A 23,723-nucleotide genomic window follows, 5' to 3' on the forward strand; every position below is an offset into this window, starting at 1 on the left:
TGTATTTTTACGGATGCCGCCTTCGAAACCAAGACGTAGTGACATTTCAAGATCCTCTTTAATTTTTTTTTTATCATTCATGTAAAAAAAATATCGTTTACACTGCGTAAAAGTCATTTGTGATTTTATTGGCTCTACCATCGATATATTTAAAGAAGTAGGATACAAATATTTCCAAAAAAAAGGATGCAACACGAGGACTTCCCAGGGGGTCACCCATCCTAGTACTACTCTCGCCCAAGCACGCTTGACTTCGGAGTTCTAATTGGATCCGGTGCGTTAGTGCTGGTATGATCGCATCCGACATTCCTTGCACTCTAAATTTTCTTATTACCCTTCCTCCTTCCGCTCTAGGTGCGAAAGTGTGAAGCCTTAAAACGACATAACTTTACGCTCTTTTATCCGTTTTACGCGATTCCTCTTTTGATTTTATGTATTTTTACGGATGCCGCCTTCGAAACCAAGACGTAGTGACATGTCAAGATCCTCTTTAATTTTTTTTATCATTCATGTAAAAAAAATATCGTTTACACTGCGTAAAAGTCATTTGTGATTTTATTGGCTCTACCATCGATATATTAAAAGAAGTAGGATACAAATTTTGCCAAAAAAAGGGATGCAACACGAGGACTTCCCAGGGGGTCACGCATCCTAGTACTACTCTCGCCCAAGCACGCTTAACTTCGGAGTTCTGATGGGATCCGGTGCGTTAGTGCTGGTATGATCGCATCCGACATTCCTTGCACTCTAAATTTTCTTATTACCCTTCCTCCTTCCGCTCTAGGTGCGAAAGTGTGAAGCCTTAAAACGACATAACTTTACGCTCATTTATCCGTTTTACGCGATTCCTCTTTTGATTTTATGTATTTTTACGGATGCCGCCTTCGAAACCAAGACGTAGTGACATGTCAAGATCCTCTTTAATTTTTTTTATCATTCATGTAAAAAAATATCGTTTACACTGCGTAAAAGTCATTTGTGATTTTATTGGATCTCTACCATCGATATATTAAAAGAAGTAGGATACAAATTTTGCCAAAAAAAGGAAAGCAACACGAGGACTTCCCAGGGAGTCGCCATCCTAGTACTACTCTCGCCCAAGTACGCTTAACTTCGGAGTTCTGATGGGATCCGGTGCGTTAGTGCTGGTATGATCGCATCCGACATTCCTTGCACTCTAAATTTTCTTATTACCCTTCCTCCTTCCGCTCTAGGTGCAAAAGTGTGAAGCCTTAAAACGACATAACTTTACGCTCATTTATCCGTTTAACGCGATTCCTCTTTTGATTTTATGTATTTTTAAGGATGCCGCCTTCGAAACCAAGACGTAGTGACATGTCAAGATCCTCTTTAATTTTTTTTATCATTCATGTAAAAAAAATATAGTTTACACTGCGTAAAAGTCATTTGTGATTTTATTGGCTCTACCATCGATATATTAAAAGAAGTAGGATACAAATTTTGCCAAAAAAAGGGATGCAACACGAGGACTTCCCAGGGGGTCTCGCATCCTAGTACTACTCTCGCCCAAGCACGCTTAACTTCGGAGTTCTAATGGGATCCGGTGCTTAGTGCTTGTATGATCGCATCTGACATTCCTTGAACTCTAAATTTTCTTATTACCCTTCCTCCTTCCGCTCTAGGTGCGAAAGTGTGAAGCCTTAAAATGACATAACTTTACGCTCATTTATCCGTTTTACGCGATTCCTCTTTTGATTTCATGTATTTTTACGGATGCCGCCTTCGAAACCAAGATGTAGTGACATGTCAAGATCCTCTTTAATTTTTTTTTATCATTCATGTAAAAAAAATATCGTTTACACTGCGTAAAAGTCATTTGTGATTTTATTGGCTCTACCATCGATATATTAAAAGAAGTAGGATACAAATTTTGCCAAAAAAAGGGATGCAACACGAGGACTTCCCAAGGGGTCACCCATCCTAGTACTACTCTCGCCCAAGCACGCTTAACTTCAGAGTTCTGATGGGATCCGGTGCGTTAGTGCTGGTATGATCGCATCCAACATTCCTTGCACTCTAAATTTTCTTATTACCCTTCTTCCTTCCGCTCTAGGTGCGAAAGTGTGAAGCCTTAAAACGACATAACTTTACGCTCATTTATCCGTTTTACGCGATTCCTCTTTTGATTTTATGTATTTTTACGGATGCCGCCTTCGAAACCAAGACGTAGTGACATGTCAAGATCCTCTTTAATTTTTTTTATCATTCATGTAAAAAAAATATCGTTTACACTGCGTAAAAGTCATTTGTGATTTTATTGACTCTACCATCGATATATTAAAAGAAGTAGGATACAAATTTTGCCAAAAAAAGGGATGCAACACGAGGACTTCCCAGGGGGTCACCCATACTAGTACTACTCTCGCCCAAGCACGCTTAACTTCGGAGTTCTGATGGGATCCGGTGCGTTAGTGCTGGTATGATCGCATCTGACATTCCTTGCACTCTAAATTTTCTTATTATCCTTCCTCCTTCCGCTCTAGGAGCGAAAGTGTGAAGCCTTAAAACGACATAACTTTACGCTCATTTATCCATTTTACGCGATTCCTCTTTTGATTTTATGTGTTTTTACGGATGCCGCCTTTGAAACCAAGACGTAGTGACATGTCAAGATCCTCTTTAATTTTTTTTTGTCATTCATGTAAAAAAAATATCGTTTACACTGCGTAAAAGTCATTTGTGATTTTATTGGCTCTACCATCGATATATTAAAAGAAGTAGGATACAAATTTTGACAAAAAAGGGATGCAACACGAGGACTTCCCAGGGGGTCACCCATCCTAGTACTACTCTCGCCCAAGCACGCTTAACTTCGTACTTCTGATGGGATCCGGTGCGTTAGTGCTGGTATGATCGCATCCGACATTCCTTGCACTCTAAGTTTTCTTATTACCCTTCCTCCTTCCGCTGTAGGTGCGAAAGTGTGAAGCCTTAAAACGACATAACTTTACGCTCATTTATCCGTTTTACGCGATTCCTCTTTTGATTTTATGTATTTTTACGGATGCCGCCTTCGAAACCAAGACGTAGTGACATGTCAAGATCCTCTTTAATTTGTTTTATCATTCATGTAAAAAAAATATCGTTTACACTGCGTAAAAGTCATTTGTGATTTTTTTGGCTCTACCATCGATATATTAAAAGAAGTAGGATACAAATTTTGCCAAAAAAAGGGATGCAACACGAGGACTTCCCAGGGGGTCTCGCATCCTAGTACTACTCTCGCCCAAGCACGCTTAACTTCGGAGTTCTAATGGGATCCGGTGCGTTAGTGCTGGTATGATCTCATCCGACATTCCTTGCACTCTAAATTTTCTTATTACCCTTCCTCCTTCCGCTCTAGGTGCGAAAGTGTGAAGCCTTAAAACGACATAACTTTACGCTCATTTATCCGTTTTACGCGATTCCTCTTTTGATTTTATGTATTTTTACGGATGCCACCTTCGAAACCAAGACGTAGTGACATGTCAAGATCCTCTTTAATTTTTTTTATCATTCATGTAAAAAAAATATCGTTTACACTGCGTAAAAGTCATTTGTGATTTTATTGGCTCTACCATCGATATATTAAAAGAAGTAGGATACAAATTTTGCCAAAAAAAGGGATGCAACACGAGGACTTCCCAGGGGGTCACCCATCCTAGTACTACTCTCGCCCAAGCACGCTTGACTTCGGAGTTCTAATTGGATCCGGTGCGTTAGTGCTGGTATGATCGCATCCGACATTCCTTGCACTCTAAATTTTCTTATTACCCTTCCTCCTTCCGCTCTAGGTGCGAAAGTGTGAAGCCTTAAAACGACATAACTTTACGCTCTTTAATCCGTTTTACGCGATTCCTCTTTTGATTTTATATATTTTTACGGATGCCGCCTTCGAAACCAAGACGTAGTGACATGTCAAGATCCTCTTTAATTTTTTTTTATCATTCATGTAAAAAAAATATCGTTTACACTGCGTAAAAGTCATTTGTGATTTTATTGGCTCTACCATCGATATATTAAAAGAAGTAGGATACAAATTTTGCCAAAAAAAGGGATGCAACACGAGGACTTCCCAGGGGGTCACCCATCCTAGTACTACTCTCGCCCAAGCACGCTTCACTTCGGAGTTCTGATGGGATCCGGTGCGTTAGTGCTGGTATGATCGCATCCAACATTCCTTGCACTCTAAATTTTCTTATTACCCTTCCTCCTTCCGCTCTAGGTGCGAAAGTGTGAAGCCTTAAAACGACATAACTTTACGCTCATTTATCTGTTTTACGCGATTCCTCTTTTGATTTTATGTATTTTTACGGATGCCGCCTTCGAAACCAAGACGTAGTGACATGTCAAGATCCTCTTTAATTTTTTTTATCATTCATGTAAAAAAAATATCGTTTACACTGCGTAAAAGTCATTTGTGATTTTATTGGCTCTACCATCGATATATTAAAAGAAGTAGGATACAAATTTTGCCAAAAAAAGGAAAGCAACACGAGGACTTCCCAGGGAGTCGCCATCCTAGTACTACTCTCGCCCAAGTACGCTTAACTTCGGAGTTCTGATGGGATCCGGTGCGTTAGTGATGGTATGATCGCATCCGACATTCCTTGCACTCTAAATTTTCTTATTACCCTTCCTCCTTCCGCTCTAGGTGCAAAAGTGTGAAGCCTTAAAACGACATAACTTTACGCTCATTTATCCGTTTTACGCGATTCCTCTTTTGATTTTATGTATTTTAAGGATGCCGCCTTCGAAACCAAGACGTAGTGACATGTCAAGATCCTCTTTAATTTTTTTTATCATTCATGTAAAAAAAATATAGTTTACACTGCGTAAAAGTCATTTGTGATTTTATTGGCTCTACCATCGATATATTAAAAGAAGTAGGATACAAATTTTGCCAAAAAAAGGAAAGCAACACGAGGACTTCCCAGGGAGTCGCCATCCTAGTACTACTCTCGCCCAAGTACGCTTAACTTCGTACTTCTGATGGGATCCGGTGCGTTAGTGCTGGTATGATCGCATCCGACATTCCTTGCACTCTAAGTTTTCTTATTACCCTTCCTCCTTCCGCTCTAGGTGCGAAAGTGTGAAGCCTTAAAACGACATAACTTTACGCTCATTTATCCGTTTTACGCGATTCCTCTTTTGATTTTATGTATTTTTACGGATGCCGCCTTCGAAACCAAGACGTAGTGACATGTCAAGATCCACTTTAATTTTTTTTATCATTCATGTAAAAAAAATATCGTTTACACTGCGTAAAAGTCATTTGTGATTTTATTGGCTCTACCATCGATATATTAAAAGAAGTAGGATACAAATTTTGCCAAAAAAAGGGATGCAACACGAGGACTTCCCAGGGGGTCACCCATACTAGTACTACTCTCGCCCAAGCACGCTTAACTTCGGAGTTCTGATGGGATCCGGTGCGTTAGTGCTGGTATGATCGCATCCGACATTCCTTGCACTCTAAATTTTCTTATTACCCTTCCTCCTTCCGCTCTAGGTGCGAAAGTGTGAAGCCTTAAAACGACATAACTTTACGCTCATTTATCCGTTTTACGCGATTCCTCTTTTGATTTTATGTATTTTTAAGGATGCCGCCTTCGAAACCAAGACGTAGTGACATGTCAAGATCCTCTTTAATTGTTTTTATCATTCATGTAAAAAAAATATCGTTTACACTGCGTAAAAGTCATTTGTGATTTTATTGGCTCTACCATCGATATATTAAAAGAAGTATGATACAAATTTTGCCAAAAAAAGGGATGCAACACGAGGACTTCCCAGGGGGTCACCCATCCTAGTACTACTCTCGCCCAAGCACGCTTGACTTCGGAGTTCTAATTGGATCCGGTGCGTTAGTGCTGGTATGATCGCATCCGACATTCCTTGCACTCTAAATTTTCTTATTACCCTTCCTCCTTCCGCTCTAGGTGCGAAAGTGTGAAGCCTAAAAACGACATAACTTTACGCTCTTTTATCCGTTTTACGCGATTCCTCTTTTGATTTTATGTATTTTTACGGTTGCCGCCTTCGAAACCAAGACGTAGTGACATGTCAAGATCCTCTTTAATTTTTTTTTATCATTCATGTAAAAAAAATATCGTTTACACTGCGTAAAAGTCATTTGTGAATTTATTGGCTCTACCATCGATATATTAAAAGAAGTAGGATACAAATTTTGCCAAAAAAAGGGATGCAACACGAGGACTTCCCAGGGGATCACCCATACTAGTACTAATCTCGCCCAAACACGCTTAACTTCGGAGTTCTGATGGGATCCGGTGGGTTAGTGCTGGTATGATCGCATCCGACATTCCTTGCACTCTAAACTTTCTTATTACCCTTCCTCCTTCCGCTCTAGGTGCGAAAGTGTGAATCCTTAAAACGACATAACTTTACGCTCATTTATCCGTTTTACGCGATTCCTCTTTTGATTTTATGTATTTTTACCGATGCCGCCTTCGAAACCAAGACGTAGTGACATGTCAAGATCCTCTTTAATTTTTTTTTATCATTCATGTAAAAAAAATATCGTTTACACTGCGTAAAAGTCATTTGTGATTTTATTGGCTCTACCATCGATATATTAAAAGAAGTATGATACAAATTTTGCCAAAAAAGGGATGCAACACGAGGACTTTCCAGGGGGTCTCGCATCCTAGTACTACTCTCGCCCAAGCACGCTTAACTTCGGAGTTCTGATGGGATCCGGTGCGTTAGTGCTGGTATGATCGCATCCGACATTCCTTGCACTCTAAATTTTCTTATTACCCTTCCTCCTTCCGCTCTAGGTGCGAAAGTGTGAAGCCTTAAAACGACATAACTTTACGCTCATTTATCCGTTTTACGCGATTCCTCTTTTGATTTTATGTATTTTTACGGATGCCACCTTCGAAACCAAGACGTAGTGACATGTCAAGATCCTCTTTAATTTTTTTTATCATTCATGTAAAAAAATATCGTTTACACTGCGTAAAAGTCATTTGTGATTTTATTGGCTCTACCATCGATATATTAAAAGAAGTAGGATACAAATTTTGCCAAAAAAGGGATGCAACACGAGGACTTCCTAGGGGATCACCCATCCTAGTACTAATCTTGCCCAAGCACGCTTAACTTCGGAGTTCTGATGGGATCCGGTGCGTTAGTGCTGGTATGATCGCATCCATCATTCCTTGCACTCTAAGTTTTCTTATTACCCTTCCTCCTTCCGCTCTAGGAGCGAAAGTGTGAAGCCTTAAAACGACATAACTTTACGCTCATTTATCCGTTTTACGCGATTCCTCTTTTGATTTTATGTATTTTTACGGATGGCGCCTTCGAAACCAAGACGTACTGACATGTCAAGATCCTCTATAATTTTTTTTTATCATTCATGTAAAAAAAATATCGTTTACACTGCGTAAAAGTCATTTGTGATTTTATTGGCTCTACCATCGATATATTAAAAGAAGTAGGATACAAATTTTGCTAAAAAAAGGGATGCAACACGAGGACTTCCCAGGGGGTCACCCATCCTAGTACTACTCTCGCCCAAGCACGCTTAACTTCGTACTTCTGATGGGATCCGGTGCGTTAGTGCTGGTATGAACGCATCCGACATTCCTTGCACTCTAAATTTTCTTATTACCCTTCCTCCTTCCGCTCTAGGTGCGAAAGTGTGAAGCCTAAAAACGACATAACTTTACGCTCTTTTATCCGTTTTACGCGATTCCTCTTTTGATTTTATGTATTTTTACGGTTGCCGCCTTCGAAACCAAGACGTAGTGACATGTCAAGATCCTCTTTAATTTTTTTTTATCATTCATGTAAAAAAAATATCGTTTACACTGCGTAAAAGTCATTTGTGAATTTATTGGCTCTACCATCGATATATTAAAAGAAGTAGGATACAAATTTTGCCAAAAAAAGGGATGCAACACGAGGACTTCCCAGGGGATCACCCATACTAGTACTAATCTCGCCCAAACACGCTTAACTTCGGAGTTCTGATGGGATCCGGTGGGTTAGTGCTGGTATGATCGCATCCGACATTCCTTGCACTCTAAACTTTCTTATTACCCTTCCTCCTTCCGCTCTAGGTGCGAAAGTGTGAATCCTTAAAACGACATAACTTTACGCTCATTTATCCGTTTTACGCGATTCCTCTTTTGATTTTATGTATTTTTACCGATGCCGCCTTCGAAACCAAGACGTAGTGACATGTCAAGATCCTCTTTAATTTTTTTTTATCATTCATGTAAAAAAAATATCGTTTACACTGCGTAAAAGTCATTTGTGATTTTATTGGCTCTACCATCGATATATTAAAAGAAGTATGATACAAATTTTGCCAAAAAAAGGGATGCAACACGAGGACTTTCCAGGGGGTCTCGCATCCTAGTACTACTCTCGCCCAAGCACGCTTAACTTCGGAGTTCTGATGGGATCCGGTGCGTTAGTGCTGGTATGATCGCATCCGACATTCCTTGCACTCTAAATTTTCTTATTACCCTTCCTCCTTCCGCTCTAGGTGCGAAAGTGTGAAGCCTTAAAACGACATAACTTTACGCTCATTTATCCGTTTTACGCGATTCCTCTTTTGATTTTATGTATTTTTACGGATGCCACCTTCGAAACCAAGACGTAGTGACATGTCAAGATCCTCTTTAATTTTTTTTTATCATTCATGTAAAAAAAATATCGTTTACACTGCGTAAAAGTCATTTGTGATTTTATTGGCTCTACCATCGATATATTAAAAGAAGTAGGATACAAATTTTGCCAAAAAAAGGGATGCAACACGAGGACTTCCCAGGGGATCACCCATCCTAGTACTAATCTTGCCCAAGCACGCTTAACTTCGGAGTTCTGATGGGATCCGGTGCGTTAGTGCTGGTATGATCGCATCCATCATTCCTTGCACTCTAAGTTTTCTTATTACCCTTCCTCCTTCCGCTCTAGGAGCGAAAGTGTGAAGCCTTAAAACGACATAACTTTACGCTCATTTATCCGTTTTACGCGATTCCTCTTTTGATTTTATGTATTTTTACGGATGGCGCCTTCGAAACCAAGACGTACTGACATGTCAAGATCCTCTATAATTTTTTTTTATCATTCATGTAAAAAAAATATCGTTTACACTGCGTAAAAGTCATTTGTGATTTTATTGGCTCTACCATCGATATATTAAAAGAAGTAGGATACAAATTTTGCTAAAAAAAGGGATGCAACACGAGGACTTCCCAGGGGGTCACCCATCCTAGTACTACTCTCGCCCAAGCACGCTTAACTTCGTACTTCTGATGGGATCCGGTGCGTTAGTGCTGGTATGAACGCATCCGACATTCCTTGCACTCTAAATTTTCTTATTACCCTTCCTCCTTCCGCTCTAGGAGCGAAAGTGTGAAGCCTTAAAACGACATAACTTTACGCTCATTTATCCGTTTTACGCGATTCCTATTTTGATTTTATGTATTTTTACGGATGCCGCCTTAGAAACCAAGACGTAGTGACATGTCAAGATCCTCTTTAATTTTTTTTTATCATTCATGTAAAAAAAAATATCGTTTACACTGCGAAAAAGTCATTTGTGATTATATTGGCTCTACCATCGATATATTAAAAGAAGTAGGATACAAATTTTGACAAAAAAAGGGATGAAACACGAGGACTTCCCAGGGGGTCACCCATCCTAGTACTACTCTCGCCCAAGCACGCTTAACTTCGTACTTCTAATGGGATCCGGTGCGTTAGTGCTGGTATGAACGCATCCGACATTCCTTGCACTCTAAATTTTCTTATTACCTTTCCTCCTTCCGCTCTAGGAGCGAAAGTGTGAAGCCTTAAAACGACATAACTTTACGCTCATTTATCCGTTTTACGCGATTCCTATTTTGATTTTATGTATTTTTACGGATGTCGCCTTCGAAACCAAGACGTAGTGACATGTCAAGATCCTCTTTAATTTTTTTTATCATTCATGTAAAAAAAAATATCGTTTACACTGCGTAAAAGTCATTTGTGATTATATTGGCTCTACCATCGATATATTAAAAGAAGTAGGATACAAATTTTGACAAAAAAAGGGATGAAACACGAGGACTTCCCAGGGGGTCACCCATCCTAGTACTACTCTCGCCCAAGCACGCTTAACTTCGTACTTCTGATGGGATCCGGTGCGTTAGTGCTGGTATGAACGCATCCGACATTCTTTGCACTCTAAGTTTTCTTATTACCCTTCCTTCTTCCGCTCTAGGTGCGAAAGTGTGAAGCCTTAAAACGACATAACTTTACGCTCATTTATCCGTTTTACGCGATTCCTCTTTTGATTTTATGTATTTTTACGGATGCCGCCTTCGAAACCAAGACGTAGTGACATGTCAAGATCCTCTTTAATTTTTTTTATCATTCATGTAAAAAAAATATCGTTTACACTGCGTAAAAGTCATTTGTGATTTTATTGGCTCTACCATCGATATATTAAAAGAAGTAGGATACAAATTTTGCCAAAAAAAGGGATGCAACACGAGGACTTCCCAGGGGGTCACCCATACTAGTACTACTCTCGCCCAAGCACGCTTAACTTCGGAGTTCTGATGGGATCCGGTGGGTTAGTGCTGGTATGATCGCATCCGACATTCCTTGCACTCTAAACTTTCTTATTACCCTTCCTCCTTCCGCTCTAGGTGCGAAAGTGTGAATCCTTAAAACGACATAACTTTACGTTCATTTATCCGTTTTACGCGATTCCTCTTTTGATTTTATGTATTTTTACGGATGCCGCCTTCGAAACCAAGACGTAGTGACATGTCAAGATCCTCTTTAATTTTTTTTATCATTCATGTAAAAAAATATCGTTTACACTGCGTAAAAGTCATTTGTGAATTTATTGGCTCTACCATCGATATATTAAAAGAAGTAGGATACAAATTTTGCCAAAAAAAGGGATGCAACACGAGGACTTCCCAGGGGATCACCCATACCTAGTACTACTCTCGCCCAAGCACGCTTAACTTCGGAGTTCTGATGGGATCCGGTGCGTTAGTGCTGGTATGATCGCATCCGACATTCCTTGCACTCTAAATTTTCTTATTACCCTTCCTCCTTCCGCTCTAGGTGCGAAAGTGTGAAGCCTTAAAACGACATAACTTTACGCTCATTTATTCGTTTTACGCGATTCCTCTTTTGATTTTATGTATTTTTACGGATGCCGCCTTCGAAACCAAGACGTAGTGACATGTCAAGATCCTCTTTAATTTTCTTTATCATTCATGTAAAAAAATATCGTTTACACTGCGTAAAAGTCATTTGTGATTTTATTGGCTCTACCATCGATATATTAAAAGAAGTAGGATACACATTTTGCCAAAAAAAGGGATGCAACACGAGGACTTCCCAGGGGGTCACCCATCCTAGTACTAATCCCGCCCAAGCGCGCTTAACTTCGAAGTTCAGATGGGATCCGGTGCGTTAGTGCTGGTATGATCGCATCCGACATTCCTTGCACTCTAAGTTTTCTTATTACCCTTCCCCCTTCCGCTCTAGTTGCGAAAGTGTGAAGCCTTAAAACGACATAACTTTACGCTTATTTATCCGTTTTACGCGATTCCTCTTTTGATTTTATGTATTTTTACGGATGCCGCCTTCGAAACCAAGACATAGTGACATGTCAAGATCCTCTTTAATTTTTTTATCATTCATGTAAAAAAAATATCGTTTACACTGCGTAAAAGTCATTTGTGATTTTATTGGCTCTACCATCGATATATTAAAAGAAGTAGGATACAAATTTTTCCAAAAAAAGGATGCAACACGAGGACTTCCCAGGGGGTCACCCATCCTAGTACTACTCTCGCCCAAGCACGCTTAACTTCGTACTTCTGATGGGATCCGGTGCGTTAGTGCTGGTATGATCGCATCCGACATTCCTTGCACTCTAAGTTTTCTTATTACCCTTCCTCCTTCCGCTCTAGGTGCGAAAGTGTGAAGCCTTAAAACGACATAACTTTACGCTCATTTATCCGTTTTACGCGATTCCTCTTTTGATTTTATGTATTTTTACGGATGCCGCCTTCGAAACCAAGACGTAGTGACATGTCAAGATCCTCTTTAATTTTTTTATCATTCATGTAAAAAAAAATATCGTTTACACTGCGTAAAAGTCATTTGTGATTTTATTGGCTCTACCATCGATATATTAAAAGAAATAGGATACAAATTTTGCCAAAAAAAGGGATGCAACACGAGGACTTCCCAGGGGGTCACCCATCATAGTACTACTCTCGCCCAAGCACGCTTAACTTCATACTTCTGATGGGATCTGGTGCGTTAGTGCTGGTATGATCGCATCCGACATTCCTTGCACTCTAAGTTTTCTTATTACCCTTCCTCCTTCCGCTCTAGGTGCGAAAGTGTGAAACCTTAAAACGACATAACTTTACGCTCATTTATCCGTTTTACGCGATTCCTCTTTTGATTTTATGTATTTTTACGGATGCCGCCTTCGAAACCAATACGTAGTGACATGTCAAGATCCTCTTTAATTTTTTTATCATTCATGTAAAAAAAAATATCGTTTACACTGCGTAAAAGTCATTTGTGATTTTATTGGCTCTACCATCGATATATTAAAAGACGTAGGATACAAATTTTGCCAAAAAAAGGGATGCAACACGAGGACATCCCAGGGGGTCACCCATCCTAGTACTAATCTCGCCCAAGTACGCTTAACTTCGGAGTTCTGATGGGATCCGGTGCGTTAGTGCTGGTATGATCGCATCCGACATTCCTTGCACTCTAAATTTTCTTATTACCCTTCCTCCTTCCGCTCTAGGTGCGAAAGTGTGAAGCCTTAAAACGACATAACTTTACGCTATTTTATCCATTTTACCCGATTCCTCTTTTGATTTTATGTATTTTTACGGATGCCGCCTTCGAAACCAAGACGTAGTGACATGTCAAGATCCTCTTTAATTTTTTTTATCATTCATGTAAAAAAATATCGTTTACACTGCGTAAAAGTCATTTGTGATTTTATTGGCTCTACCATCGATATATTAAAAGAAGTAGGATACAAATTTTGCCAAAAAAAGGGATGCAACACGAGGACTTCCCAAGGGGTCACCCATCCTAGTACTACTCTCGCCCAAGCACGCTTAACTTCGTACTTCTGATGGGATCTGGTGCGTTAGTGCTGGTATGATCGCATCCGACATTCCTTGCACTCTAAGTTTTCTTATTACCCTTCCTCCTTCCGCTCTAGGTGCGAAAGTGTGAAGCCTTAAAACGACATAACTTTACGCTCATTTATCCGTTTTACCCGATTCCTCTTTTGATTTTATGTATTTTTACGGATGCCGCCTTCGAAACCAAGACGTAGTGACATGTCAAAATCCTCTTTAATTTTTTTATCATTCATGTGAAAAAAAATATCGTTTACACTGCGTAAAAGTCATTTGTGATTTTATTGGCTCTACCATCGATATATTAAAAGAAGTAGGATACAAATTTTGCCAAAAAAAAGGATGCAACACGAGGACTTCCCAGGGGGTCACCCATCCTAGTACTACTCTCGCCCAAGCACGCTTAGCTTCGGAGTTCTGATGGGATCCGGTGCGTTAGTGCTGGTTTGATCGCATCCAACATTCCTTGCACTCTAAATTTTCTTATTACCCTTCCTCCTTCCGCTGTAGGTGCGAAAGTGTGAAGCCTTAAAACGACATAACTTTACGCTCATTTATCCGTTTTACGCGATTCCTCTTTTGATTTTATGTATTTTTACGGATGCCGCCTTCGAAACCAAGACGTAGTGACATGTCAAGATCCTCTTTAATTTTTTTTTATCATTCATGTAAAAAAAATATCGTTTACACTGCGTAAAAGTCATTTGTGATTTTATTGGCTCTACCATCGATATATTAAAAGAAGTAGGATACAAATTTTGCCAAAAAAAGGGATGCAACACGAGGACTTCCCAGGGGGTCACCCATCCTAGTACTACTCTCGCCCAAGCACGCTTAACTTCGTACTTCTGATGGGATCTGGTGCGTTAATGCTGGTATGATCGCATCCGGCATTCCTTGCACTCTAAGTTTTCTTATTACCCTTCCTCCTTCCGCTCTAGGTGCGAAAGTGTGAAGCCTTAAAACGACATAACTTTACGCTATTTTATCCGTTTTACCCGATTCCTCTTTTGATTTTATGTATTTTTACGGATGCCGCCTTCGAAACCAAGACGTAGTGACATGTCAAGATCCTCTTTAATTTTTTTTATCATTCATGTAAAAAAATATCGTTTACACTGCGTAAAAGTCATTTGTGATTTTATTGGCTCTACCATCGATATATTAAAAGAAGTAGGATACAAATTTTGCCAAAAAAGGGATGCAACACGAGGACTTCCCAGGGGGTCTCGCATCCTTGTACTACTCTCGCCCAAGCACGCTTAACTTCGGAGTTCTGATGGGATCCGGTGCGTTAGTGCTGGTATGATCGCATCCGACATTCCTTGCACTCTAAATTTTCTTATTACCCTTCCTCCTTCCGCTCTAGGTGCGAAAGTGTGAAGCCTTAAAACGACATAACTTTACGCTCATTTATCCGTTTTACGCGATTCCTCTTTTGATTTTATGTATTTTTACGGATGCCACCTTCGAAACCAAGACGTAGTGACATGTCAAGATCCTCTTTAATTTTTTTTTATCATTCATGTAAAAAAAATATCGTTTACACTGCGTAAAAGTCATTTGTGATTTTATTGGCTCTACCATCGATATATTAAAAGAAGTAGGATACAAATTTTGCCAAAAAAAGGGATGCAACACGAGGACTTCCCAGGGGGTCACCCATACTAGTACTACTCTCGCCCAAGCACGCTTAACTTCGGAGTTCTGATGGGATCCGGTGGGTTAGTGCTGGTATGATCGCATCCGACATTCCTTGCACTCTAAACTTTATTATTACCCTTCCTCCTTCCGCTCTAGGTGCGAAAGTGTGAATCCTTAAAACGACATAACTTTACGCTCATTTATCCGTTTTACGCGATTCCTCTTTTGATTTTATGTATTTTTACGGATGCCGCCTTCGAAACCAAGACGTAGTGACATGTCAAGATCCTCTTTAATTTTTTTTTATCATTCATGTAAAAAAAATATCGTTTACACTGCGTAAAAGTCATTTGTGAATTTATTGGCTCTACCATCGATATATTAAAAGAAGTAGGATACAAATTTTGCCAAAAAAAGGGATGCAACACGAGGACTTCCCAGGGGGTCACCCATCCTAGTACTACTCTCGCCCAAGCACGCTTAACTACGGAGTTCTGATGGGATCCGGTGCGTTAGTGCTGGTATGATCGCATCCGACATTCCTTGCACTCTAAATTTTCTTATTACCCTTCCTCCTTCCGCTCTAGGTGCGAAAGTGTGAAGCCTTAAAACGACATAACTTTACGCTCATTTATTCGTTTTACGCGATTCCTCTTTTGATTTTATGTATTTTTACGGATGCCGCCTTCGAAACCAAGACGTAGTGACATGTCAAGATCCTCTTTAATTTTCTTTATCATACATGTAAAAAAAAATATCGTTTACACTGCGTAAAAGTCATTTGTGATTTTATTGGCTCTACCATCGATATATTAAAAGAAGTAGGATACAAATTTTGCCAAAAAAAGGGATGCAACACGAGGACTTCCCAGGGGGTCACCCATCCTAGTACTAATCCCGCCCAAGCGCGCTTAACTTCGAAGTTCTGATGGGATCCGGTGCGTTAGTGCTGGTATGATCGCATCCGACATTCCTTGCACTCTAAGTTTTCTTATTACCCTTCCCCCTTCCGCTCTAGTTGCGAAAGTGTGAAGCCTTAAAACGACATAACTTTACGCTTATTTATCCGTTTTACGCGATTCCTCTTTTGATTTTATGTATTTTTACGGATGCCGCCTTCGAAACCAAGACGTAGTGACATGTCAAGATCCTCTTTAATTTTTTTATCATTCATGTAAAAAAAAATATCGTTTACACTGCGTAAAAGTCATTTGTGATTTTATTGGCTCTACCATCGATATATTAAAAGAAGTAGGATACAAATTTTTCCAAAAAAAAGGATGCAACACGAGGACTTCCCAGGGGGTCACCCATCCTAGTACTACTCTCGCCCAAGCACGCTTAACTTCGTACTTCTGATGGGATCCGGTGCGTTAGTGCTGGTATGATCGCATCCGACATTCCTTGCACTCTAAGTTTTCTTATTACCCTTCCTCCTTCCGCTCTAGGTGCGAAAGTGTGAAGCCTTAAAACGACATAACTTTACGCTCATTTATCCGTTTTACGCGATTCCTCTTTTGATTTTATGTATTTTTACGGATGCCGCCTTCGAAACCAAGACGTAGTGACATGTCAAGATCCTCTTTAATTTTTTTATCATTCATGTAAAAAAAAATATCGTTTACACTGCGTAAAAGTCATTTGTGATTTTATTGGCTCTACCATCGATATATTAAAAGAAATAGGATACAAATTTTGCCAAAAAAAGGGATGCAACACGAGGACTTCCCAGGGGGTCACCCATCCTAGTACTACTCTCGCCCAAGCACGCTTAACTTCATACTTCTGATGGGATCCGGTGCGTTAGTGCTGGTATGATCGCATCCGACATTCCTTGCACTCTAAGTTTTCTTATTACCCTTCCTCCTTCCGCTCTAGGTGCGAAAGTGTGAAACCTTAAAACGACATAACTTTACGCTCATTTATCCGTTTTACGCGATTCCTCTTTTGATTTTATGTATTTTTACGGATGCCGCCTTCGAAACCAATACGTAGTGACATGTCAAGATCCTCTTTAATTTTTTTATCATTCATGTAAAAAAAAATATCGTTTACACTGCGTAAAAGTCATTTGTGATTTTATTGGCTCTACCATCGATATATTAAAAGACGTAGGATACAAATTTTGCCAAAAAAAGGGATGCAACACGAGGACATCCCAGGGGGTCACCCATCCTAGTACTAATCTCGCCCAAGCACGCTTAACTTCGGAGTTCTGATGGGATCCGGTGCGTTAGTGCTGGTATGATCGCATCCGACATTCCTTGCACTCTAAATTTTCTTATTACCCTTCCTCCTTCCGCTCTAGGTGCGAAAGTGTGAAGCCTTAAAACGACATAACTTTACGCTATTTTATCCGTTTTACCCGATTCCTCTTTTGATTTTATGTATTTTTACGGATGCCGCCTTCAAAACCAAGACGTAGTGACATGTCAAGATCCTCTTTAATTTTTTTTATCATTCATGTAAAAAAAATATCGTTTACACTGCGTAAAAGTCATTTGTGATTTTATTGGCTCTACCATCGATATATTAAAAGAAGTAGGATACAAATTTTGCCAAAAAAGGGATGCAACACGAGGACTTCCCAAGGGGTCACCCATCCTAGTACTACTCTCGCCCAAGCACGCTTAACTTCGTACTTCTGATGGGATCTGGTGCGTTAGTGCTGGTATGATCGCATCCGACATTCCTTGCACTCTAAGTTTTCTTATTACCCTTCCTCCTTCCGCTCTAGGTGCGAAAGTGTGAAGCCTTAAAACGACATAACTTTACGCTCATTTATCCGTTTTACGCGATTCCTCTTTTGATTTTATGTATTTTTACGGATGCCGCCTTCGAAACCAAGACGTAGTGACATGTCAAGATCCTCTTTAATTTTTTATATCATTTATGTAAAAAAAAAATATTGTTTACTCTGCGTAAAAGTCATTTGTGATTTTATTGGCTCTACCATCGATATATTAAAAGAAGTAGGATACAAATTTTGCCAAAAAAGGGATGCAACACGAGGACTTCCTAGGGGGTCACCCATACTAGTACTACTCTCGCCCAAGCACGCTTAACTTCGGAGTTCTGATGGGATCCGGTGCGTTAGTGCTGGTATGATCGCATCTGACATTCCTCGCACTCTAAATTTTCTTATTACCCTTCCTCCTTCCGCTCTAGGTGCGAAAGTGTGAAGCCTTAAAACGACATAACTTTACGCTATTTTATCCGTTTTACCCGATTCCTCTTTTGATTTTATGTATTTTTACGGATGCCGCCTTCGAAACCAAGACGTAGTGACATGTCAAAATCCTCTTTAATTTTTTTATCATTCATGTGAAAAAAAATATCGTTTACACTGCGTAAAAGTCATTTGTGATTTTATTGGCTCTATCATCGATATATTAAAAGAAATAGGATACAAATTTTGCCAAAAAAAGGGATGCAACACGAGGACTTCCCAGGAGGTCACCCATCCTAGTACTACTCTCGCCCAAGCACGCTTAACTTCGTACTTCTGATGGGATCCGGTGCGTTAGTGCTGGTATGATCGCATCCGACATTCCTTGCACTTTAAGTTTTCTTATTACCCTTCCTCCTTCCGCTCTAGGTGCGAAAGTGTGAAGCCTTAAAACGACATAACTTTACGCTCATTTATCCGTTTTACGCGATTCCTCTTTTGATTTTATGTATTTTTACGGATGCCGCCTTCGAAACCAAGACGTAGTGACATGTCAAGATCCTCTTTAATTTTTTTTATCATTCATGTAAAAAAATATCGTTTACACTGCGTAAAAGTCATTTGTGATTTTATTGGCTCTACCATCGATATATTAAAAGAAGTAGGATACAAATTTTGCCAAAAAAAGGGATGCAACACGAGGACTTCCCAGGGGGTCACCCATCCTAGTACTACTCTCGCCCAAGCACGCTTAACTTCGTACTTCTGATTGGATCTGGTGCGTTAATGCTGGTATGATCGCATCCGGCATTCCTTGCACTCTATGTTTTCTTATTACCCTTCCTCCTTCCGCTCTAGGTGCGAAAGTGTGAAGCCTTAAAACGACATAACTTTACGCTATTTTATCCGTTTTACCCGATTCCTCTTTTGATTTTATGTATTTTTACGGATGCCGCCTTCGAAACCAAGACGTAGTGACATGTCAAGATCCTCTTTAATTTTTTTTATCATTCATGTAAAAAAATATCGTTTACACTGCGTAAAAGTCATTTGTGATTTTATTGGCTCTACCATCGATATATTAAAAGAAGTAGGATACAAATTTTGCCAAAAAAAGAGATGCAACACGAGGACTTCCCAGGGGGTCACCCATCCTATTACTACTCTCGCTCAAGCACGCTTAACTTTGGAGTTCTGATGGGATCCGGTGCGTTAGTGCTGGTATGATCGCATCTAACATTCCTCGCACTCTAAATTTTCTTATTACCCTTCCTCCTTCCGCTCTAGGTGCGAAAGTGTGAAGCCTTAAAACGACATAACTTTACGCTCATTTATCCGTTTTACGCGATTACTCTTTTGATTTTATGTATTTTTACGGATGCCGCCTTCGAAACCAACACGTACTGACATGTCAAGATCCTCTTTAATTGTTTTTATCATTCATATAAAAAAAATATCGTTTACACTGCGTAAAAGTCATTTGTGATTTTATTGGCTCTACCATCGATATATTAAAAGAAGTAGGATACAAATTTTGCCAAAAAAAGGGATGCAACACGAGGACTTCCCAGGGGGTCACCCATCCTAGTACTACTCTCGCCCAAACACGCTTAGCTTCGGAGTTCTGATGGGATCCGGTGCGTTAGTGCTGGTATGATGGCATCCGACATTCCTTGCACTCTAAATTTTCTTATTACCCTTCCTCCTTCCGCTCTAGGTGCGAAAGTGTGAAGCATTAAAACGATATAACTTTACGCTCATTTATCCGTTTTACGCGATTCCTCTTTTGATTTTATGTATTTTTACTAATGTCGCCTTCGAAACCAAGACGTAGTGACATGTCAAGATCCTCTTTAATTTTTTTTTATCATTCATGTAAAAAAAATATCGTTTACACTGCGTAAAAGTCATTTGTGATTTTATTGGCTCTACCATCGATATATTAAAAGAAGTAGGATACAAATTTTGCCAAAAAAAGGGACGCAACACGAGGACTTCCCAGGGGGTCACCCATCCTAGTACTACTCTCGCCCAAGCACGCTTATCTTCGGAGTTCTGATGGGATCCGGTGCGTTAGTGCTGGTATGATCGCATCCGACATTCCTTGCACTCTAAATTTTCTTATTAACCTTCCTCCTTCCGCTCTAGGTGCGAAAGTGTGAAGCCTTAAAACGACATAACTTTACGCTATTTTATCCATTTTACCCGATTCCTCTTTTGATTTTATGTATTTTTACGGATGCCGCCTTCGAAACCAAGACGTAGTGACATGTCAAGATCCTCTTTAATTTTTTTTATCATTCATGTAAAAAAAATATTGTTTACACTGCGTAAAAGTCATTTGTGATTTTATTGGCTCTACCATCGATATATTAAAAGAAGTAGGATACAAATTTTGCCAAAAAAAGGGATGCAACACGAGGACTTCCCAAGGGGTCACCCATCCTATTACTACTCTCGCTCAAGCACGCTTAACTTCGGAGTTCTGATGGGATCCGGTGCGTTAGTGCTGGTATGATCGCATCTGACATTCCTCGCACTCTAAATTTTCTTATTACCCTTCCTCCTTCCGCTCTAGGTGCGAAAGTGTGAAGCCTTCAAACAACATAACTTTACGCTCATTTATCCGTTTTACGCGATTTCTCTTTTGATTTTATGTATTTTTACGGATGCAGCCTTCGAAACCAACACGTACTGACATGTCAAGATCCTCTTTAATTTTTTTTATCATTCATATAAAAAAAAATATCGTTTACACTGCGTAACAGTCATTTGTGATTTTATTGGCTCTACCATCGATATATTAAAAGAAGTAGGATACAAATTTTGCCAAAAAAAGGGATGCAACACGAGGACTTCCCAGGGGGTCACCCATCCTAGTACTACTCTCGCCCAAACACGCTTAGCTTCGGATTTCTGATGGGATCCGGTGCGTTAGTGCTGGTATGATGGCATCCGACATTCCTTGCACTCTAAATTTTCTTATTACCCTTCCTCCTTCCGCTCTAGGTGCGAAAGTGTGAAGCATTAAAACGATATAACTTTACGCTCATTTATCCGTTTTACGCGATTCCTCTTTTGATTTTATGTATTTTTACTAATGTCGCCTTCGAAACCAAGACGTAGTGACATGTCAAGATCCTCTTTAATTTTTTTTTATCATTCATGTAAAAAAAATATCGTTTACACTGCGTAAAAGTCATTTGTGATTTTATTGGCTCTACCATCGATATATTAAAAGAAGTAGGATACAAATTTTGCCAAAAAAAGGGATGCAACACGAGGACTTCCCAGGGGGTCACTCATCCTAGTACTACTCTCGCCCAAGCACGCTTATCTTCGGAGTTCTGATGGGATCCGGTGCGTTAGTGCTGGTATGATCGCATCCGACATTCCTTACACTCTAAATTTTCTTATTACCCTTCCTCCTTCCGCTCTAGGTGCGAAAGTGTGAAGTCTTAAAACGACATAACTTTACGCTCATTTATCCGTTTTACGCGATTCCTCATTTGATTTTATGTATTTTTACGGATGCCGCCTTCGTAACGAAGACGTAGTGACATGTCAAGATCCTCTTTAATTTTTTTTTTATCATTCATGTAAAAAAAATATCGTTTACACTGCGTAAAAGTCATTTGTGATTTTATTGGCTCTACCATCGATATATTAAAAGAAGTAGAATAGAAATTTTGCCAAAAAAAAGGATGCAACACGAGGACTTCCCAGGGGATCACCCATCCTAGTACTACTCTCGCCCAAGCACACTTAACTTCGGAGTTCTGATGGGATCCGGTACGTTAGTGCTGGTATGATCGCATCCGACATTCCTAGCACTCTAAATTTTCTTATTACCCTTCCTCCTTCCGCTCTAGGTGCGAAAGTGTGAAGTCTTAAAACGACATAACTTTATGCTCATTTATCCGTTTTACTCGATTCCTCTTTTGATTTTATGTATTTTTACGGAAGCCGCCTTCGAAACCAAGACGTAGTGACATGTCAAAATCCTCTTTAATTTTTTTTTTATCATTCATGTAAAAAAAAATATCGTTTACACTGCGTAAAAGTCATTTGTGATTTTATTGGCTCTACCATCGATATATTAAAAGAAGTAGGATACAAATTTTGCCAAAAAAAGGGATGCAACACGAGGAATTCCCAGGGGGTCAAACATCCTAGTACTACTCTCGCCCAAGCACGCTTATCTTCGAAGTTCTGATGGGATCCGGTGCGTTAGTGCTGGTATGATCGCATCCGACATTCCTTGCACTCTAAATTTTCTTATTACCTTTCCTCCTTCCGCTCTAGGTGCGAAAGTGTGAAGCCTTAAAACGACATAACTTTACGCTCATTTATCCATTTTACGCGATTCCTCTTTTGATTTTATGTATTTTTACCGATGCCGCCTTCGAAACCAAGACGTAGTGACATGTCAAGATCCTCTTTAATTTTTTTTTATCATTCATGTAAAAAAAAATATCGTTTACACTGCGTAAAAGTCATTTGTTATTTTATTGGCTCTACCATCGATATATTAAAAGTAGGATACAAATTTTGCCAAACAAAGGGATGCAACACGAGGACTTCCAAGAGGGTCACCCATCCTAGTACTACTCTCGCCCAAGCACGCTTAACTTCGGAGTTCTGATGGGATCTGGTGCGTTAGTGCTGGTATGATCGCATCTGACATTCCTCGCACTCTAAATTTTCTTATTACCCTTCCTCCTTCCGCTCTAGGTGCGAAAGTGTGAAGCCTTAAAACGACATAACTTTACGCTCATTTATCCGTTTTACGCGATTACTCTTTTGATTTTATGTATTTTTACGGATGCCGCCTTCGAAACCAACACGTACTGACATGTCAAGATCCTCTTTAATTGTTTTTATCATTCATATAAAAAAAAATATCGTTTACACTGCGTAAAAGTCATTTGTGATTTTATTGGCTCTACCATAGATATATTAAAAGAAGTAGGATACAAATTTTGCCAAAAAAGGGATGCAACACGAGGACTTCCCAGGGGGTCACCCATCCTAGTACTACTCTCGCCCAAACACGCTTAGCTTCGGAGTTCTGATGGGATCCGGTGCGTTAGTGCTGGTATGATGGCATCCGACATTCCTTGCACTCTAAATTTTCTTATTACCCTTCCTCCTTCCGCTCTAGGTGCGAAAGTGTGAAGCATTAAAACGATATAACTTTACGCTCATTTATCCGTTTTACGCGATTCCTCTTTTGATTTTATGTATTTTTACTAATGTCGCCTTCGAAACCAAGACGTAGTGACATGTCAAGATCCTCTTTAATTTTTTTTATCATTCATGTAAAAAAAATATCGTTTACACTGCGTAAAAGTCATTTGTGATTTTATTGGCTCTACCATCGATATATTAAAAGAAGTAGGATACAAATTTTGCCAAAAAAAGGGACGCAACACGAGGACTTCCCAGGGGGTCACCCATCCTAGTACTACTCTCGCCCAAGCACGCTTATCTTCGGAGTTCTGATGGGATCCGGTGCGTTAGTGCTGGTATGATCGCATCCGACATTCCTTGCACTCTAAATTTTCTTATTAACCTTCCTCCTTCCGCTCTAGGTGCGAAAGTGTGAAGCCTTAAAACGACATAACTTTACGCTATTTTATCCATTTTACCCGATTCCTCTTTTGATTTTATGTATTTTTACGGATGCCGCCTTCGAAACCAAGACGTAGTGACATGTCAAGATCCTCTTTAAT

At 39.7% G+C, this 23,723-nt stretch overlaps 55 non-coding genes across 55 annotated transcripts; all 55 read right to left on the minus strand.

Moving 5' to 3' along the window:
• Positions 1-183: 183 nt before the first annotated feature.
• LOC142171006 (5S ribosomal RNA) lies at positions 184-302 on the minus strand. The gene has a single exon (XR_012700619.1). It is a non-coding gene; the product is annotated as a 5S ribosomal RNA (ribosomal RNA).
• Positions 303-613: 311 nt separating this feature from the next.
• Positions 614-732, minus strand: LOC142170965 (5S ribosomal RNA). The gene has a single exon (XR_012700578.1). It is a non-coding gene; the product is annotated as a 5S ribosomal RNA (ribosomal RNA).
• Positions 733-1,044: 312 nt separating this feature from the next.
• Positions 1,045-1,162, minus strand: LOC142171143 (5S ribosomal RNA). The gene has a single exon (XR_012700756.1). It is a non-coding gene; the product is annotated as a 5S ribosomal RNA (ribosomal RNA).
• Positions 1,163-1,473: 311 nt separating this feature from the next.
• LOC142171198 (5S ribosomal RNA) lies at positions 1,474-1,591 on the minus strand. The gene has a single exon (XR_012700811.1). It is a non-coding gene; the product is annotated as a 5S ribosomal RNA (ribosomal RNA).
• A 312-nt stretch (positions 1,592-1,903) lies between these two features.
• Positions 1,904-2,022, minus strand: LOC142170916 (5S ribosomal RNA). The gene has a single exon (XR_012700527.1). It is a non-coding gene; the product is annotated as a 5S ribosomal RNA (ribosomal RNA).
• A 311-nt stretch (positions 2,023-2,333) lies between these two features.
• On the minus strand, positions 2,334-2,452 carry LOC142170961 (5S ribosomal RNA). The gene has a single exon (XR_012700574.1). It is a non-coding gene; the product is annotated as a 5S ribosomal RNA (ribosomal RNA).
• Positions 2,453-2,763: 311 nt separating this feature from the next.
• On the minus strand, positions 2,764-2,882 carry LOC142171052 (5S ribosomal RNA). The gene has a single exon (XR_012700665.1). It is a non-coding gene; the product is annotated as a 5S ribosomal RNA (ribosomal RNA).
• Positions 2,883-3,193: 311 nt separating this feature from the next.
• On the minus strand, positions 3,194-3,312 carry LOC142171084 (5S ribosomal RNA). The gene has a single exon (XR_012700697.1). It is a non-coding gene; the product is annotated as a 5S ribosomal RNA (ribosomal RNA).
• A 311-nt stretch (positions 3,313-3,623) lies between these two features.
• Positions 3,624-3,742, minus strand: LOC142170993 (5S ribosomal RNA). Its single transcript, XR_012700606.1, has one exon. It is a non-coding gene; the product is annotated as a 5S ribosomal RNA (ribosomal RNA).
• Positions 3,743-4,054: 312 nt separating this feature from the next.
• Positions 4,055-4,173, minus strand: LOC142170905 (5S ribosomal RNA). Its single transcript, XR_012700514.1, has one exon. It is a non-coding gene; the product is annotated as a 5S ribosomal RNA (ribosomal RNA).
• A 311-nt stretch (positions 4,174-4,484) lies between these two features.
• LOC142171203 (5S ribosomal RNA) lies at positions 4,485-4,602 on the minus strand. The gene has a single exon (XR_012700816.1). It is a non-coding gene; the product is annotated as a 5S ribosomal RNA (ribosomal RNA).
• Positions 4,603-4,912: 310 nt separating this feature from the next.
• Positions 4,913-5,030, minus strand: LOC142171247 (5S ribosomal RNA). Its single transcript, XR_012700860.1, has one exon. It is a non-coding gene; the product is annotated as a 5S ribosomal RNA (ribosomal RNA).
• Positions 5,031-5,341: 311 nt separating this feature from the next.
• On the minus strand, positions 5,342-5,460 carry LOC142170909 (5S ribosomal RNA). Its single transcript, XR_012700518.1, has one exon. It is a non-coding gene; the product is annotated as a 5S ribosomal RNA (ribosomal RNA).
• A 311-nt stretch (positions 5,461-5,771) lies between these two features.
• Positions 5,772-5,890, minus strand: LOC142170994 (5S ribosomal RNA). The gene has a single exon (XR_012700607.1). It is a non-coding gene; the product is annotated as a 5S ribosomal RNA (ribosomal RNA).
• A 312-nt stretch (positions 5,891-6,202) lies between these two features.
• On the minus strand, positions 6,203-6,321 carry LOC142171049 (5S ribosomal RNA). The gene has a single exon (XR_012700662.1). It is a non-coding gene; the product is annotated as a 5S ribosomal RNA (ribosomal RNA).
• A 311-nt stretch (positions 6,322-6,632) lies between these two features.
• LOC142171044 (5S ribosomal RNA) lies at positions 6,633-6,751 on the minus strand. The gene has a single exon (XR_012700657.1). It is a non-coding gene; the product is annotated as a 5S ribosomal RNA (ribosomal RNA).
• Positions 6,752-7,060: 309 nt separating this feature from the next.
• Positions 7,061-7,179, minus strand: LOC142171016 (5S ribosomal RNA). Its single transcript, XR_012700629.1, has one exon. It is a non-coding gene; the product is annotated as a 5S ribosomal RNA (ribosomal RNA).
• Positions 7,180-7,491: 312 nt separating this feature from the next.
• LOC142171095 (5S ribosomal RNA) lies at positions 7,492-7,610 on the minus strand. The gene has a single exon (XR_012700708.1). It is a non-coding gene; the product is annotated as a 5S ribosomal RNA (ribosomal RNA).
• A 312-nt stretch (positions 7,611-7,922) lies between these two features.
• Positions 7,923-8,041, minus strand: LOC142171050 (5S ribosomal RNA). Its single transcript, XR_012700663.1, has one exon. It is a non-coding gene; the product is annotated as a 5S ribosomal RNA (ribosomal RNA).
• Positions 8,042-8,353: 312 nt separating this feature from the next.
• LOC142171045 (5S ribosomal RNA) lies at positions 8,354-8,472 on the minus strand. The gene has a single exon (XR_012700658.1). It is a non-coding gene; the product is annotated as a 5S ribosomal RNA (ribosomal RNA).
• Positions 8,473-8,784: 312 nt separating this feature from the next.
• On the minus strand, positions 8,785-8,903 carry LOC142170983 (5S ribosomal RNA). Its single transcript, XR_012700596.1, has one exon. It is a non-coding gene; the product is annotated as a 5S ribosomal RNA (ribosomal RNA).
• Positions 8,904-9,215: 312 nt separating this feature from the next.
• On the minus strand, positions 9,216-9,334 carry LOC142171096 (5S ribosomal RNA). The gene has a single exon (XR_012700709.1). It is a non-coding gene; the product is annotated as a 5S ribosomal RNA (ribosomal RNA).
• Positions 9,335-9,647: 313 nt separating this feature from the next.
• LOC142171182 (5S ribosomal RNA) lies at positions 9,648-9,766 on the minus strand. Its single transcript, XR_012700795.1, has one exon. It is a non-coding gene; the product is annotated as a 5S ribosomal RNA (ribosomal RNA).
• Positions 9,767-10,078: 312 nt separating this feature from the next.
• LOC142171171 (5S ribosomal RNA) lies at positions 10,079-10,197 on the minus strand. Its single transcript, XR_012700784.1, has one exon. It is a non-coding gene; the product is annotated as a 5S ribosomal RNA (ribosomal RNA).
• Positions 10,198-10,508: 311 nt separating this feature from the next.
• On the minus strand, positions 10,509-10,627 carry LOC142170920 (5S ribosomal RNA). The gene has a single exon (XR_012700531.1). It is a non-coding gene; the product is annotated as a 5S ribosomal RNA (ribosomal RNA).
• Positions 10,628-10,937: 310 nt separating this feature from the next.
• On the minus strand, positions 10,938-11,057 carry LOC142171032 (5S ribosomal RNA). The gene has a single exon (XR_012700645.1). It is a non-coding gene; the product is annotated as a 5S ribosomal RNA (ribosomal RNA).
• A 310-nt stretch (positions 11,058-11,367) lies between these two features.
• On the minus strand, positions 11,368-11,486 carry LOC142171004 (5S ribosomal RNA). Its single transcript, XR_012700617.1, has one exon. It is a non-coding gene; the product is annotated as a 5S ribosomal RNA (ribosomal RNA).
• A 309-nt stretch (positions 11,487-11,795) lies between these two features.
• LOC142171060 (5S ribosomal RNA) lies at positions 11,796-11,914 on the minus strand. Its single transcript, XR_012700673.1, has one exon. It is a non-coding gene; the product is annotated as a 5S ribosomal RNA (ribosomal RNA).
• A 311-nt stretch (positions 11,915-12,225) lies between these two features.
• On the minus strand, positions 12,226-12,344 carry LOC142171083 (5S ribosomal RNA). The gene has a single exon (XR_012700696.1). It is a non-coding gene; the product is annotated as a 5S ribosomal RNA (ribosomal RNA).
• A 311-nt stretch (positions 12,345-12,655) lies between these two features.
• LOC142171021 (5S ribosomal RNA) lies at positions 12,656-12,774 on the minus strand. Its single transcript, XR_012700634.1, has one exon. It is a non-coding gene; the product is annotated as a 5S ribosomal RNA (ribosomal RNA).
• Positions 12,775-13,084: 310 nt separating this feature from the next.
• Positions 13,085-13,203, minus strand: LOC142171114 (5S ribosomal RNA). Its single transcript, XR_012700727.1, has one exon. It is a non-coding gene; the product is annotated as a 5S ribosomal RNA (ribosomal RNA).
• Positions 13,204-13,514: 311 nt separating this feature from the next.
• LOC142170917 (5S ribosomal RNA) lies at positions 13,515-13,633 on the minus strand. Its single transcript, XR_012700528.1, has one exon. It is a non-coding gene; the product is annotated as a 5S ribosomal RNA (ribosomal RNA).
• A 312-nt stretch (positions 13,634-13,945) lies between these two features.
• Positions 13,946-14,064, minus strand: LOC142171131 (5S ribosomal RNA). Its single transcript, XR_012700744.1, has one exon. It is a non-coding gene; the product is annotated as a 5S ribosomal RNA (ribosomal RNA).
• A 309-nt stretch (positions 14,065-14,373) lies between these two features.
• On the minus strand, positions 14,374-14,492 carry LOC142171043 (5S ribosomal RNA). Its single transcript, XR_012700656.1, has one exon. It is a non-coding gene; the product is annotated as a 5S ribosomal RNA (ribosomal RNA).
• A 312-nt stretch (positions 14,493-14,804) lies between these two features.
• On the minus strand, positions 14,805-14,923 carry LOC142170921 (5S ribosomal RNA). The gene has a single exon (XR_012700532.1). It is a non-coding gene; the product is annotated as a 5S ribosomal RNA (ribosomal RNA).
• Positions 14,924-15,235: 312 nt separating this feature from the next.
• Positions 15,236-15,354, minus strand: LOC142170903 (5S ribosomal RNA). The gene has a single exon (XR_012700512.1). It is a non-coding gene; the product is annotated as a 5S ribosomal RNA (ribosomal RNA).
• A 312-nt stretch (positions 15,355-15,666) lies between these two features.
• LOC142170995 (5S ribosomal RNA) lies at positions 15,667-15,785 on the minus strand. The gene has a single exon (XR_012700608.1). It is a non-coding gene; the product is annotated as a 5S ribosomal RNA (ribosomal RNA).
• A 311-nt stretch (positions 15,786-16,096) lies between these two features.
• LOC142171061 (5S ribosomal RNA) lies at positions 16,097-16,215 on the minus strand. Its single transcript, XR_012700674.1, has one exon. It is a non-coding gene; the product is annotated as a 5S ribosomal RNA (ribosomal RNA).
• A 311-nt stretch (positions 16,216-16,526) lies between these two features.
• LOC142171097 (5S ribosomal RNA) lies at positions 16,527-16,645 on the minus strand. Its single transcript, XR_012700710.1, has one exon. It is a non-coding gene; the product is annotated as a 5S ribosomal RNA (ribosomal RNA).
• Positions 16,646-16,956: 311 nt separating this feature from the next.
• LOC142170964 (5S ribosomal RNA) lies at positions 16,957-17,075 on the minus strand. The gene has a single exon (XR_012700577.1). It is a non-coding gene; the product is annotated as a 5S ribosomal RNA (ribosomal RNA).
• Positions 17,076-17,385: 310 nt separating this feature from the next.
• On the minus strand, positions 17,386-17,504 carry LOC142171115 (5S ribosomal RNA). The gene has a single exon (XR_012700728.1). It is a non-coding gene; the product is annotated as a 5S ribosomal RNA (ribosomal RNA).
• A 312-nt stretch (positions 17,505-17,816) lies between these two features.
• LOC142170988 (5S ribosomal RNA) lies at positions 17,817-17,935 on the minus strand. The gene has a single exon (XR_012700601.1). It is a non-coding gene; the product is annotated as a 5S ribosomal RNA (ribosomal RNA).
• Positions 17,936-18,246: 311 nt separating this feature from the next.
• LOC142171038 (5S ribosomal RNA) lies at positions 18,247-18,365 on the minus strand. Its single transcript, XR_012700651.1, has one exon. It is a non-coding gene; the product is annotated as a 5S ribosomal RNA (ribosomal RNA).
• A 310-nt stretch (positions 18,366-18,675) lies between these two features.
• Positions 18,676-18,794, minus strand: LOC142171187 (5S ribosomal RNA). The gene has a single exon (XR_012700800.1). It is a non-coding gene; the product is annotated as a 5S ribosomal RNA (ribosomal RNA).
• A 310-nt stretch (positions 18,795-19,104) lies between these two features.
• On the minus strand, positions 19,105-19,223 carry LOC142171075 (5S ribosomal RNA). Its single transcript, XR_012700688.1, has one exon. It is a non-coding gene; the product is annotated as a 5S ribosomal RNA (ribosomal RNA).
• Positions 19,224-19,534: 311 nt separating this feature from the next.
• On the minus strand, positions 19,535-19,653 carry LOC142171000 (5S ribosomal RNA). Its single transcript, XR_012700613.1, has one exon. It is a non-coding gene; the product is annotated as a 5S ribosomal RNA (ribosomal RNA).
• Positions 19,654-19,965: 312 nt separating this feature from the next.
• On the minus strand, positions 19,966-20,084 carry LOC142170925 (5S ribosomal RNA). The gene has a single exon (XR_012700536.1). It is a non-coding gene; the product is annotated as a 5S ribosomal RNA (ribosomal RNA).
• Positions 20,085-20,395: 311 nt separating this feature from the next.
• LOC142171077 (5S ribosomal RNA) lies at positions 20,396-20,514 on the minus strand. Its single transcript, XR_012700690.1, has one exon. It is a non-coding gene; the product is annotated as a 5S ribosomal RNA (ribosomal RNA).
• Positions 20,515-20,826: 312 nt separating this feature from the next.
• Positions 20,827-20,945, minus strand: LOC142171071 (5S ribosomal RNA). Its single transcript, XR_012700684.1, has one exon. It is a non-coding gene; the product is annotated as a 5S ribosomal RNA (ribosomal RNA).
• A 312-nt stretch (positions 20,946-21,257) lies between these two features.
• LOC142170992 (5S ribosomal RNA) lies at positions 21,258-21,376 on the minus strand. Its single transcript, XR_012700605.1, has one exon. It is a non-coding gene; the product is annotated as a 5S ribosomal RNA (ribosomal RNA).
• Positions 21,377-21,689: 313 nt separating this feature from the next.
• On the minus strand, positions 21,690-21,808 carry LOC142170976 (5S ribosomal RNA). The gene has a single exon (XR_012700589.1). It is a non-coding gene; the product is annotated as a 5S ribosomal RNA (ribosomal RNA).
• Positions 21,809-22,122: 314 nt separating this feature from the next.
• On the minus strand, positions 22,123-22,241 carry LOC142171116 (5S ribosomal RNA). The gene has a single exon (XR_012700729.1). It is a non-coding gene; the product is annotated as a 5S ribosomal RNA (ribosomal RNA).
• A 310-nt stretch (positions 22,242-22,551) lies between these two features.
• Positions 22,552-22,670, minus strand: LOC142171018 (5S ribosomal RNA). Its single transcript, XR_012700631.1, has one exon. It is a non-coding gene; the product is annotated as a 5S ribosomal RNA (ribosomal RNA).
• Positions 22,671-22,981: 311 nt separating this feature from the next.
• Positions 22,982-23,100, minus strand: LOC142171001 (5S ribosomal RNA). The gene has a single exon (XR_012700614.1). It is a non-coding gene; the product is annotated as a 5S ribosomal RNA (ribosomal RNA).
• A 311-nt stretch (positions 23,101-23,411) lies between these two features.
• Positions 23,412-23,530, minus strand: LOC142170926 (5S ribosomal RNA). The gene has a single exon (XR_012700537.1). It is a non-coding gene; the product is annotated as a 5S ribosomal RNA (ribosomal RNA).
• Between the last annotated feature and the right edge of the window lie 193 nt (positions 23,531-23,723).

Source organism: Nicotiana tabacum, chromosome 16, assembly GCF_000715075.1.
Source record: "Nicotiana tabacum cultivar K326 chromosome 16, ASM71507v2, whole genome shotgun sequence".
NCBI classification, from domain to species: Eukaryota; Viridiplantae; Streptophyta; class Magnoliopsida; order Solanales; family Solanaceae; genus Nicotiana; species Nicotiana tabacum.